This window comes from Myotis myotis, unplaced genomic scaffold (genome assembly GCF_014108235.1).
Source record: "Myotis myotis isolate mMyoMyo1 unplaced genomic scaffold, mMyoMyo1.p scaffold_m19_p_10, whole genome shotgun sequence".
In the NCBI taxonomy this organism is placed as follows: Eukaryota; Metazoa; Chordata; class Mammalia; order Chiroptera; family Vespertilionidae; genus Myotis; species Myotis myotis.
Genome location: NW_023416314.1, coordinates 1,666,470 through 1,680,211, shown reverse-complemented (window position 1 = coordinate 1,680,211; position 13,742 = coordinate 1,666,470).

The following is a 13,742-nucleotide window of genomic DNA, read 5'->3' as shown; positions in this document are numbered from 1 at the left end:
CGCCTCCAGCTACAGGCCTCACACCTGGACACCCGGCCTTCAGTTATAGGCCTCACACCTGGACACCCCGCCTCCAGCTACAGGCCCCACACCTGGACACCCGCCTCCAGCTATAGGCCCCACACCTGGACACCCCGCCTCCAGCTATAGGCCTCACACCTGGACACCCGCCTCCAGCTATAGGCCCCACACCTGGACACCCCACCTCCAGCTATAGGCCTCACCCAGGACACCCGGCCTTCAGTTATAGGCCTCACACCTGGACACCCCGCCTCCAGCTATAGGCCCCACACCTGGACACCCCGCCTCCAGCTACAGGCCTCACACCTGGACACCCATCCTCCAGCTATAGGCCTCACCCTGGACACCCGGCCTTCAGTTATAGGCCTCACACCTGGACACCCCGCCTCCAGCTATAGGTCTCACACCTGGACACCTGCCTCCAGCTATAGGCCCCACACCTGGACACCCCGCCTCCAGCTACAGGCCTCACACCTGGACATCCCGCCTCCAGCTATTGGTCTCACACCTGGACACCCGCCTCCAGCTATAGGCCCCACACCTGGACACCCCGCCTCCAGCTATAAGCCCCACACCTGGACACCCCGCCTCCAGCTATAGGCCCCACACCTGGACACCCCACCTCCAGCTATAGGTTTCACACCTGGACACCCCGCCTCCAGCTATAGGCCTCACACCTGGACAACCCGCCTCCAGCTATAGGCCTCGCACCTGGACACCCCCCCCTCCAGCTATAGGCCTCGCACCTGGACACCCGCCTCCAGCTATAGGTCTCACACCTGGACGCCCGCCTCTAGCTATAGGCCTCACACCTGGACACCCGCCTCCAGCTATAGGTCTCACACCTGGACACCCGCCTCCAGCTATAGGTCTCACACCTGGATACCCGCCTCTAGCTATAGGTCTCACACCTGGACACCCGCCTCTAGCTATAGGCCTCACACCTGGACACCCGCCTCCAGCTATAGGCCTCACACCTGGACACCCGCCTCCAGCTATAGGTCTCACACCTGGACACCCGGCCTCCAGCCATAGGTCTCACACCTGGGCACCCCGCCTCCAGCTATAGGCCGCACACCTGGCCACGTCCAGACTGAGGCTGGGGATTCACAGCCTCAGTTCCAGGTGGACGCCTGCCCTTTGGGGTCTGCCTCCCTCCTAGCCCAGTCCAGTGGAGGACCCCAGACCTGGAAACAGGAGGCCGGATGGCACGGCCTACAGGTGACGAGTGGGCTCTGGGACCAGATGGTTTGTGTTGAGTCCCCACCCCATTTCGTACCAGCTGTGTGGCCTTGGGCGTGTTCCTTCATGCTCTGTGCTTCCTTTTCTTCATCTCTCAAATGGGGATGGCAATTCTTCCACCCTGCTTACCATGATGCTGGGGAAGGAACAAGTCAGTCTGTGCACAGCAGGCCACAGCACCTGGCGCAGGGCAGGTGCTATGCTTTCATTCTTGTCCCTCTCCCCCCGCTCTCAGTCACGGCAGGGGCAGTGCCAGCCAGTTGCACAGCCTGGCCTCACCGCCCACGCTGACTCTACTACCCGGCCTCGGGCTGGGGGCTGCTCTGTGCCCGTTTCCTCATTGGAAAGGGGATGACAGCCGCTGTCACGAGAATAAAATGAGATCAAACAACGCACCTGGGCCTCGGCAAGGCGAGTCCGTGAGGCAGCCCCGCAGGCGAGGTCTGGCTGCTCTATCCTCCAGCGTATTCCTGCTGGCGAACCACAGACCATGAGGACACAGAAGACTGCCCACAACGTGGGAGGCACGTGGGCAGTGCCTGCGCAGCGCCTGGCCACAGCCCTGCTGTTGTGAAGGGCTTCTCCTCCGGGGTAGGAGTGAGCGAGGGAGCAGCGCGAAGGCACGGAGCCTCTGTTTGCTCATCTGTGAGTGGGGATAACTGCTCCTTGCTGCACAGAATCGTGATGAGAGTCGACGTGTGACATGCCAAGTGCTGTACGCTGCAGGCACGGTGTGTTTAACTCACTGGAGTTCTAGAGAAAGACCTGTGCCGCTCGCCGTAGCTCCCCTCCTGCTTGCACTCTGGCTGTGACACTGCGGGCCCTTCCTCCACGGGGCTCTCTGGCCAGCTCCACAGGTGCCCGCCGGGGAAGGGACAGGAAACGGATGGCCATGTGGGGAGGTTGTCTGCAGCCCACCCGCCCAGGCATGGCCAGCGCCCGTTCCCGGGACTCCAGTAGGCTGAGCAGGGCTCATCGCCAGGGGTTTGGGAACACCCTTAATCACTGAAGACCACTCCCTGAAGTCCTTCCAGACCATCCCCGCTCACACCTTCAGTGGCTCCCCATTCCATTAGGAACATACAGCTCAGTGCAGCCTCAGTCACCCCCACCCTGAGCTCCCGTCAGAGGGGCTGCTCACCCCAGAGCTCAGCTTCGGTTCTCAGAGCGCCAGGGTTTCACCAAACCACCTGGGGCTGCTCACCAGAACCACCTGGGCTGCTCACCAAACCACCTGGGGCTGCTCACCAGAACCACCTGGGCTGCTCACCAGAACCACCTGGGGCTGCTCACCAAACCACCTGGGGCTGCTCACCAGAACCACCTGGGCTGCTCACCAGAACCACCTGGGGCTGCTCACCAAACCACCTGGGGCTGCTCACCAAACCACCTGGGGCTGCTCACCAAACCACCCGGGCTGCTCACCAAACCACCTGGGGCTGCTCACCAAACCACCTGGGCTGCTCACCAAACCACCTGGGCTGCTCACCAAACCACCTGGGGCTGCTCACCAGAACCACCTGGGCTGCTCACCAGAACCACCTGGGCTGCTCACCAGAACCACCTGGGGCTGCTCACCAGAACCACCTGGGCTGCTCACCAAACCACCTGGGGCTGCCCACCAAACCACCCGGGCTGCTCACCAAACCACCTGGGCTGCTCACCAAACCACCTGGGGCTGCTCACCAAACCACCTGGGGCTGCTCACCAGAACCACCTGGGCTGCTCACCAAACCACCTGGGGCTGCTCACCAAACCACCTGGGCTGCTCACCAAACCACCTGGGGCTGCTCACCAAACCACCTGGGGCTGCTCACCAAACCACCTGGGCTGCTCACCAGAACCACCTGGGGCTGCTCACCAGAACCACCTGGGGCTGCTCACCAAACCACCTGGGGCTGCTCACCAGAACCACCTGGGCTGCTCACCAAACCACCTGGGGCTGCCCACCAAACCACCCGGGCTGCTCACCAAACCACCTGGGCTGCTCACCAAACCACCTGGGGCTGCTCACCAAACCACCTGGGGCTGCTCACCAGAACCACCTGGGCTGCTCACCAAACCACCTGGGGCTGCTCACCAAACCACCTGGGCTGCTCACCAAACCACCTGGGGCTGCTCACCAAACCACCTGGGGCTGCTCACCAAACCACCTGGGCTGCTCACCAGAACCACCTGGGGCTGCTCACCAGACCACCTGGGCTGCTCACCTCGGGGCTCTCACAAATACAGCTGCCTGTGTCTGACACCCAGGGATCCTGACTCGATTCTTGGGGGTAGGTCTCGGACAGCAGCGTTTTGAAAAGCTCCCGGGTGAGTCTAGAGCAGGGGTGGGCAAACTTTTTGACTCGAGGGCCACAATGGGTTCTTAAACTGGACCGGAGGGCCGGAACAAAAGCATGGATGGAGTGTTTGTGTGAACTAATATAAATTCAAAGTAAACATCATTACATAAAAGGGTACGGTCTTTTTCTTCAATAGTTTTTTTTTTTTTTTTTAATATATTTTATTGATTTTTCACAGAGAGGAAGGGAGAGAGATAGAGAGTTAGAAACATCGACGAGAGAGAAACATCGATCAGCTGCCTCCTGCACACCCCCTACTGGGGATGTGCCCGCAACCAAGGTACATGCCCCTGACCGGAATCGAACCTGGGACCCTTCAGTCCGCAGGCCGACGCTCTATCCACTGAGCCAAACCGGTTTCGGCTTCTTCAATAGTTTTATTCATTTCAAACGGGCCGGATCCGGCCCGCGGGCCGTAGTTTGCGCACGGCTGGTCTAGAGCCACGAGCTGAAAAGCGCTGCAGAAGCTGAGCCTCCGGGCCGAGTCCTCCTCCAGGACCTAAGGGCAGTGTCACTTCCCACGCTGAGCCTGACCTCATCGCAGAAGAGGCGGTGCCCTCTGTGTCCTCTTCACTCTGCCTCGTGTGGGGGCATCTGCACCCCATGAGCACCCTCCCTATTCACAGCAAGCCCCTCGAGGGCAGCGCCATGTCTCCCATGCCTCTGCCCCCCTCCCCACACGCCACAGGCCTCGGTAATAGTGACCGATCCAAGGCTGTCCATAGAACTCAGAAGACCGAGGCCACCCACATGGACCCGGAAGATGAGGGGAAATGAGGAACTGTCCTTTCCATCCAGCAGAAAAGGCCAACCCCTGGACACTCACCAGACACACAAGCCGGCTGCTGCGGGCGCTGCCCCTGCCCACACATCAGGGGCCAAGGCACCTGCCTCGGGCCCCGCTCCAGGCGCTCCGGGGGTCTACCTCCCCTCCACAGTAAGCGCTGTGAGTGTGAGTGCACAGATGGACATACCCATTGTGTACAAATTACACAACGCACATTACTCACACATACACACATATCTTCATTGAATGAGTTCCTTTGGAGGTGTGGGAAGAAGAATTTCTCCAAACCCTTTGATATCCCCAAGCAAAGGCTCTTGGGAATCACTGTCTACACAACAGCATCTTATGCACAGGAAGTGCTCAAAAAGCATCTGCTAAACTAAATAATGAACTGAAAATTCACCAGCCGGTGGCTGCTTGTGCCAACACGGCCATTTCCACACATCCAGGGGATGAAGTCGACATAGAGCACAGCACTGTCAGCGACAGCCTGACGGATTCTGTGCCCCTGCCTGGGCGCAGGCCCGAGGGTGTGCATCTATCAGGCCTTGCACAACTGCCCCCCTAGGCCTATGTCAGGAAGAGCAGAGCAGTCTCCGGAATATTCTAGATACAGCCCTTTCCTCTTCCTCTGCTTCACATGGCCTAAGAGCCCACCAGACCGTCGCACAGAGGACAAAGGTCATCCCCTGCCTGGTGACCTCAGGGCCCAGCAGAGCTGATCTCGGAGCCCACACTCCACCATTGTCCCCACTCCCAGCCCCTGCCACTCACTGCCACAGCCATCTGCCCCCACCCTGCCATCTGCTTATCAGCAGACTCCAGAATTCTGGCAGATTCCAGGTCCCTAAGACATGGGGATTCAGATCTGCTCTGACCCTGGAGTGGAGGGAGGGATCGCTAGGTGTGAGAGGGAAACTTCCGAAGTTGAGGACATAGTGAAGCCGGTCTCTGGGCCCTCCTGCCCCTGCCCTAGCATGCAGAGGGCTGCTCCCACCTCCACCCAGCCCAGCAGTCACTGCACAGGGGGCAGGGCAGCCAGTAACACACCTGCCTGAGCTCCTGAGGACCCTACACAGCAACACGCGGTAGAACACAAAGGCCAAGGTCAAAGCTTAGGGAGTAGGCTTCTGCTTGTGGAGTCACAGAACTTAGCCTGCCTCTGCCTGTAAGGATTTCTCATCATCCCAACCTTATGCCCGCAGCCCTAAAAGCCAAACTACCCCCAAGATGATAACAGCCAAGTTCACACTCCAATATGCTCACACCTAATGCTTATACCTATATGCTCACACCTACATGTTCATTTCTGATACGCTCACACCATGATGTTCATTCTTGATGTGCTCACACCTAAATGTTCATTCCTGATGTGCTCACACCTACATGTTCATTCCTGATGTGCTCACACCTACATGTTTATTCTTGGATGTGCTCACACCTACATGTTTATTTCTGATGCGCTCACACCATGATGTTCATTCTTTATGCTCTCACACCTAAATGTTCATTCCTAATGCGCTTACACCTACATGTTCATTCCTGGATGTGCTCACACCATGATTTTCATTCCTGATGCACTCACACCATGATGTTCATTCCTGATGTGCTCACACCTACATGTTCATTCCTGGATGTGCTCACACCATGATGTTCACTGCTAGATACTCACACCTGATGCTCACACCCGTGTACTCACACATAATGCTCACTCCAGGATGCTCACACATGTATACTCACACCTGATGCTCACTCCTAGATGCTCATACCATTGTACTCACTCCTGGATGCTCACACCTGATGCTCACACTTGTATACTCACTCCTGGATGCTCACACCTGTGTACTAACTCCTGAATTCTTACTCCTGGATGCTCACACCAGTGTACTCACACCTGGATGCTCACTCCTGGATGCTTACTTCTGGATGCTCACTCCTGGATGTTCACACCTGGATGCTCACTCCTGGAAATTCACTCCCCCTCCCTTCCTGGTCACAAGGAGATAATGACTAATCCTGCCATGTGTCTGTCTGCTCAGCACTAGGAAAAACTGAAACCTACATATAGAGAACCTATTTATTGAAAACATATCTATATAGGAAAATATAAGGTAACGTGGAAAATATGTTTTCCTACATAGAAAAAGTACATATTTTCTAATCCTCTCTTTGAGGAAATTGAAGCTCAGACAGGTTCAAGGACCTATGCAGGATCATATGGTAAGTAAGGAGTAGGATCAGGATTTGACCCCACGTCCTTGAGGCCATAGCTCATGCCCTGTAGCTTTGCAACACACCTTTTCCATCAAAGAGGGTTCCAAGCAAGCCCTGCTGATTTGGGGCATAACAGGAGCAAATGAGGACTTTATTCTAGCAGCCCCAGAGTCACACCCTTCTCTTCCTTTAGTCCATCCCCTTTACAACCGAATTGAGGGTCCATCGCCTGCTGTTAAATGTTCCTCCGGGCAACTGACGACCATAGTCTGAGTGCCTACCATGTGCTGGAGCAGCGAGGCCCCAGGCTACGGGCAGGCAGACGCAGATCCCCACTGCACCTGTGCAGGCCTCTGCTCGCAGCCATAGTCCTGTCCCCAGCGTGGCTCCAGCTCTGGCAGCGAAGTCTCGCTGATACGCAACAGAGTTCAAAATCACAGGCTTGGCAGGAAGTGCCATCTATACATAGCTCTCCCATTCTGCAGGCACCGCTGGCTCCTTCTGAATAAATGCTACTCTGCATTAAACGCCAGAGCTCGGCAAGCAATACTGTATGTTTGCAATGAGACTGAGAACTAAAAGCAAGATGGATTCTGATGTGAACACCAGCCAAGCAAATGGGTTGTTGAAAACCCTATCATTTCCCTGCAACCCTTGACTTCACTAAACACACATTCTTAGCCCACGGCACAGTGAGGTGGGCATTAAACAACAACGAGGCGGCCCAACAATGAGTTATGTGTAGCATAACCTTCTGTAAAGAATTCCGCTCTGATTCCAGGGTAACTTACAGAGGTGCCAACTTAACCAAACAACGCCGCTTGCTCCCGCCCGCTGCCACGGCATGATCTGGGCACCACGTTGTCCTGCAATTGTCTTACATCTGCCGAAATTTGCCCAGTGGGTGCTCTGGAAATGTAGCGCCTGCCATGGACTAAATGGGAAAGCAAAGCACAGCACGTGCCCACAGCCAGCGGCACCTGAGTGCATGTGCATGCGCGCGAGCACACACACACACATACACACACACACGCACACACATACACACACACGCACACACATACACACACACACGTCTGCCCGTGTCAGGAGCTGCAGCGTATGCTGCCGGAGCCACCGACCGGCATGCAGATGCCAAGCATCCCGCTGGCCAGGGCACAAGGAGGGTGTAGGCATCAACCCAGAGCCCCGGTGGCCCCTTCCCTGGCTGCGCAGCCTTGGGGAGACCCCTCCACCACCCGGGCCTTGGTTTCCCTGTCTGTGAAGTGAGGTCAAGCACATGTCTCCCTCGGCTGGGGTTGGATTCAGTGCGATGCCTGTGAACTGCTGTGTAAGCCGAGGGCCCTCTACACATGAAAGGTGGCACAGGCAGCAGGGCACAATGTGAGAGGCGGCTCACGTCATCTCCAAGAGCTCCCGTCACACCCTCTGGGCTCGGCGCCGGCTCCCTCCCGCCGCACTCTATGGCCCTGGGCAGGTGAGCAGAAGACTCTGTGCCTCAGGCTCCTCATCTGCAAAATGGGGACAATAATGTTGCCCGCTGCACAGGACACGTGAGGATGAAGGGAAACCGCACGTGGGAAGCCCTGAAGCAGAAGAGCTCAATGCTCGTCATTTATTCCCTCACTAACCTTATTCAACCACGATGACGAGTTCAGGCTAGCCGCCTGGCTGGGCAAAGAATCCCTTTGCCCCTTCGGAGTGCTTCCTTGTCATCTCTAACCTGCAAACCGGATTTTGTGTGTGTGTGTGTGTGTGTGTGTGTGTGTGTTTCTTTTTTTTTCTTCTGTAATCCTCACCCAAGGATATTTTTCCATTGATTTTTAGAGAGAGAGGAAGAGAGAGGGGAAAATAGACAAAAATATTGATGTGAGAGAAGCACAGTGACTGGTTGCCTCCTGAGCGTGTCCTGACCAGGCCTGGGACAGGGAGGAGCCCATAACCCAGGCATGTGCCCTTGACTGGACTCAAACCCGGACCCTTCAGTCTGCAGGCTGACACTCTATCCACTGAGCCAAACTGGCTGAGGCCAGACTGTGTTTAAGGCACGAGGAAGGGGACTTTCTCTCTGCAGCCCCAGGAAGAAAACAAGGCTGCCTGAATCGGAGGTCCCCGTCCCACCACACCAAACAGTTAGGGACAGGCCTCAGGCTGGGCTTTGGGGACAAAGCTCTGGGTCCAAGCACGTCGGGCGGCGGCGTGGCCGGGAGCAGCCTGCTTGGCCCGAGTCACATTCTCTTTCCACCTGAGAATGGGGCCGAGGCCGCTCCCAGGGCTCAGAGGAGGTTAAAGGAGAGGACGTCGGGGAACTGCCACGGGGCCTGCACACACGTGGATTTAACGGTGCATTTCCTCCCTTCCGCGCTCCTCTAACTGCGCCAGTCGCCGGCCTCACTGCGCCCGCCTCCCTGTCCGAAGCGGGGAAGGTAAGGGTTACCGGGAGGAGCAAGGGAGGCCATGGGGGAGCGCCTCGCAACCAGCGTTGGTTACGGAGACGCTGGTTATTCACAGCCAGGGACTGAGTGCTGGGAGCAGGGGAGACCAGGTGGTTTGCAGAGCTGATCTTTGCCGAGTTGGTGGCAAACCACACTCCTCATTCTGGACCTAAACATGAGTGTGATCAGGAATCACATAAGGCACGAGTGGATGCAGAGATTAACAACACCACATCTCGGCCACTGTCTCCCTCCTTCTGCCCAGATAGAGAGAGCCACGGCCTGTTTGAAATCAAAACGCCTCTGTGGTCGCCAACCCAGCCCCTTGCTCACGGCTTTCTCAAGATCACGTTCAGGGGAGCCATTCTCGAATCTGCGACCCAGCAGCACTCGGCTCTCGGTGGCTGGCCCCTGGCCCCCCTGTGCTCTGCCTCCCCAGCCCCCAGAGGGGGCAGCAGAGCCCGGGGCCGGCAATGCCACGAAGCTGAGTGGCCGTGTTCCTGCTGGGCTTAGGCCGCCCCTCCATCCGAGAAGGCGTCTCTCCAGCGGCTTAATTTTCATCTAAAGACTTCCATGTGGGACGGTCTCAGTGTGCCCGTTTCGTAGGTGAGTAAGTTGAGGCTTTGAAAGGAGCTTGCCCGGGTTGCCAATGAAGACCAGCGGACTCTGCAGCCTGGCTCCTCCCTGCCACGCCCACTGCCTCTTCGTGAACCGTCCGCTCAGATACCCGCCCAGTCTCACATGTGTTGTTTTCTTACTCTGACAATTTGCAGAATGTGCATGTTCTGTGCGCTCACTTTTGTGAGGCAATATAGTGCAACGCTGGGGCGCAGGCAGTGGGGTCTGCATGGAGTCCGACTGCGGGCTGCCTCACCGACTCAGCCAGCGCACGCGCTTCCTTGTGCCTCTGCCCGCTCGTCCGTAACATGGGGACCAGCGGTCCCCTCACCTTCCAGTGGCTGCGAGGATTAAACGAGCCCAGCAGACGACATGCTCAGCACAGCGCCTGGCAGCTTCGTGTGCGTTCACTATTAGTCGCTGTGACCAGGCTGAGTCCTTTTCTCTAGGACTAGATGGCGCCTTCACGGGTTCAATGTACTGGTGTCCTCCTCAGCCTTCTCCCACCACTTCTCACCCTCCGGCCGCGTCCCTGGCGCCCGCCCTCCTCGCCTGTGGCCTGCGTGCCTTTGCCAGTGCTGCCGCCTCCACCGACACGCTCACCCTGCGTCCTGGGCCTGCGAAAGCCCTGTGAGCTCGGGCTGCGACCCTCACGGAACCCAGCCCCTGCACACTAGCCTCTCCCGGGGCGGTGCTGGGGCTCCAGACAGGCGCTGCCAAAGGGCAGGTCACGGTCAAGTTGGTCCCGCTGCTAGGCCCAGCCTGTGCTCAGCGCCCAGCAGGAGCCCAGACCCCCCTGTTAAGTGGCCTTGAGCATCCATCCACCTCTCATAGGCACGGGCTGGCCCTCGCCTGCACGCCCCCTGCCTCCAGGCAGTGGAGAGCCCAGTTCCCCAGGTTTGCATCTAAACAGCAGAGTCGCAGGAGGAAGCCACAGAGAGGAAAGCCTGCCCTGGAGAGGCAGCCGGGGCAGAGCCACCCACGGGATCCCAGCTCACACCAGCTGCCTGCTCGCTGTGTGGCCTTGGGCAAGGTGCTTCCCTTCCCTGAGCCGCAATGTCATCATGTATCAAATTGGGTGGGTGAGGGCCGGGGAGGGAGGAGCAACACAACAGAAAATGTTCTCGCTCTTAAAGAGTTATTGTGAGGATGAGCGGCAACACATGTGAATGTGCACACAGTGCCGACCACAGGTCTCAGTACAGGAGAGAGAGCATCATTCATCGTCGCGTGTTACGCTGTGGCGGGTGCTGTGGACCCGGGATGAAGAGCTGTGAGGGATGAGGCTGCACCCTCCTGCAGCACAGGGACAGAGAGGAACATCGCCGACAACAGGAGACAGGCGGAGTAAGCACTGCAGGGGCGGAACCGGAGGGAGCGGTTCTGCCCGGGTCAGGTGAGGCCTCGCCGAAGAGGACACGTGACCCAAGTGTAGGGCCAAGGAGGGGGAGGCATGCACCGGAAGGAGGGGACCAATGCGGGCCCAGTGCAGCAGGACCCAGAGAAAAGAGGAGCAGAAACCCATGAACGACGTGGAACCCTGGGGCAACGGGAGGGGGATGGGCGGGGGCTCCTTGGTGCTCAGCTCGGGCACAGGGGCCGCAGGCAGGGAGCACTGCTCACCTTCAGAAAAGAGCCCTTGGGCCAGAGTCCTCCCCGCCCTGCCGCCCCCTCCCCAGCACGCAGGTGCCCAGTGTGCCCCGGCCTGGCCCTGTTCCCATAGACGAGGGAGCAGATCCAGGCTTGGCCTCCAGGGCAGCAGCAAATCCATCTGGCCCGCGTAAAGCCGTGTCCCAACCTCCCCGCCGGGGCCACCTCCGCCGCAGGATGCTGGGGAAGAGCATGCTGGGAAACTCCCGCAGGAGGCCGCATCGATATAATCAGGTCTGGTGGAAATTAAAAGCTATTAGAAACAGGGCGGATTTATCTCTATATCCAGTAACACGCATCGTAATGGTGAGTGTGCAGATGGGAAATGAAACCCGGCTCGGCTCGCTGCAGGCCTTAATGGTGTGTTCGTGCGCAGCCCAGGCCTGTGACTCCCAGGCCGCCCGCTCCCCAGAGACCAAGTCCCCGGGAGGGACGTAAGGGTAGGATCTGCCTGCACAGGTGGAAGGCTGTGCTCCTGCCCACACGCCTTTAAACAGCCTGAGGGAGGGAAGATGGCCGCTTGGAGGGAAGGAAAGGGGTGCAGGGAGGGGCAGGTGTAGCTCCAGAAAAGCAGCATTTTGGGGCTGGCTCTCCAACCTCCACAAACCCCTGGGACAGCACAGCCAACAGGCGACTTAGAGTCAGGGGCCGGCTCCAGGAGCTCACCTGTGTGCCCCCTCTCCCCCCCCCCCGCACGCCTCCCCCAAGTGTGGGCAGCGGGGAGGACAGCCTGGCAACAACTTTCCAATGCACAGAGCTCGTGTAGCCCCAAGCCTCGAATTCCTGCCAAAGCCCCTTGGAGAAACCCTGAAGGCAGGAGCCTGGACCCACCCCTTCCTCCCAGGCACCTGCTCTCCCAGGCCTGACTGGCCACCTCGGCCCCTGCCCCGCCTCCTGCCCTCGGGCACCTGCTCCTGCTGGCCCTGTGCTTGGTGAAGCAGCTGAGCCCAGCCTGGCAGAGCCAATGCCATGCTCCCTGGATGGAATGGAACTCCGGCTCCGGGTCCCTCCTTAACCCAAAGGCAACCTCATCAGTACGTCTCCCCTCAGCATGGCTGCCTTCCAACCCACAGCCAACACAATCGCGCGCACACACAGTCCAGTGTGAGCTTGGTTGGCAGAGAATCCCACTTTTATGAAAAGATCCTGTAAAGAATGTGTTTTCCAAAACGAAAGCAGGCAACGTGTGGGCCCAGGTTCCGGGTCCTCAGCTACAGAGCCTGGGTGCCCAGCCACGGCCGCTGGCTTCAGGGACGCCTCCGGGTGGGGGATTGGATGTGTGTGCTTTGGGGAGTCTGTCCCTGGATCTGAACTGTAGCTGTAAAGAGGTCTCGAATGATAATGGAGGGGCTGCAGGGCTGAGCAGGGGAGGAAACGTCTCCGAGGCGGAAGGAGAGAAGAGAACGGGTCCCGCTGAACCAAAGCTTCCCAGCGCCTGCAGGATAGCAGCAAACCCACTGACCGTTATGCCCTTTGGGGGCCACAGCCCAGTCCCCACATGAAAGACGGCCCGAAGCACCCACTGCAAGGGCCTCACCAAGTAAAGGGCCCCCCAGCTTGCTGCCTCCAGCTCCTGAGCCCAGGAGCCAAGTTCGCCCCTTGTCCGCTCTCTGAGCTGGGCTGTCGCTCCCCCACGCCCTGCGCTCACTGCTGTTGCTGTGCCTCTGCCCACGCTGTTCCCCATTCCTTCCCCTACCCGTGCAATCGGACACCCCTGGGCGTCAGTGGCAATGCCCTGCGTGTGCTGGGGCGGAGGGAGGTGTTAGGAGCCAGGGAGGTGGATGAAAGCAGTCCCGTTCCCCCCTCAAGAAGCTCAGTCTCACAGGGAACAGACCCTGTTACGTAATAACACGCATGCCCACCAGGAAGCAGCAGCACGGGGTGCTCCCCGCCCGCTGGTCAGCACCCGAGCAGGGCCGTCCTCAACACCTCCCACAGGCTCCAAACACTCCATGTAACACTTCTCCTCCTTAAAGCACTGAATCCTCCTCCTCATTGCATTACGGTCGGGGAAACTGAGGCTCTGAGATGGCAAGTGACTTGCCCAGCTGGTAAGCAGTGAGTGAGTTTCAAGCCCAGGCAGCTGGGTCCTAAATTCTAGACGCTTATTAATCACTGCATTCGACTCGGTTCCAAAAGCCTTTCCTAAAAGCCAAACGGATGTTTCTCCCCTTCAGGAGGCCGAAGCCTCGCTGCCCGCAGCACACAGGCCCTCACTGTGCCGCTCTCCCTGAGACATCTGTGCAGGGGCGGGGGGCAGGGGGTGGGGGTGGGGTCAGCTCCCTGTGCAGGTCAGGGCTGGGGGCAGCTCCCTCTGCAGGCGGGGGAGGAGGGCAGCTCCCTCTGCAGGTTGGGGGGGCAGGCAGCTCCCTGTGCAGGTGTGGGGGGCGGGGTGGGCAGCTCCCTGTGCAGGTGCGGGGGGCGGGGTGG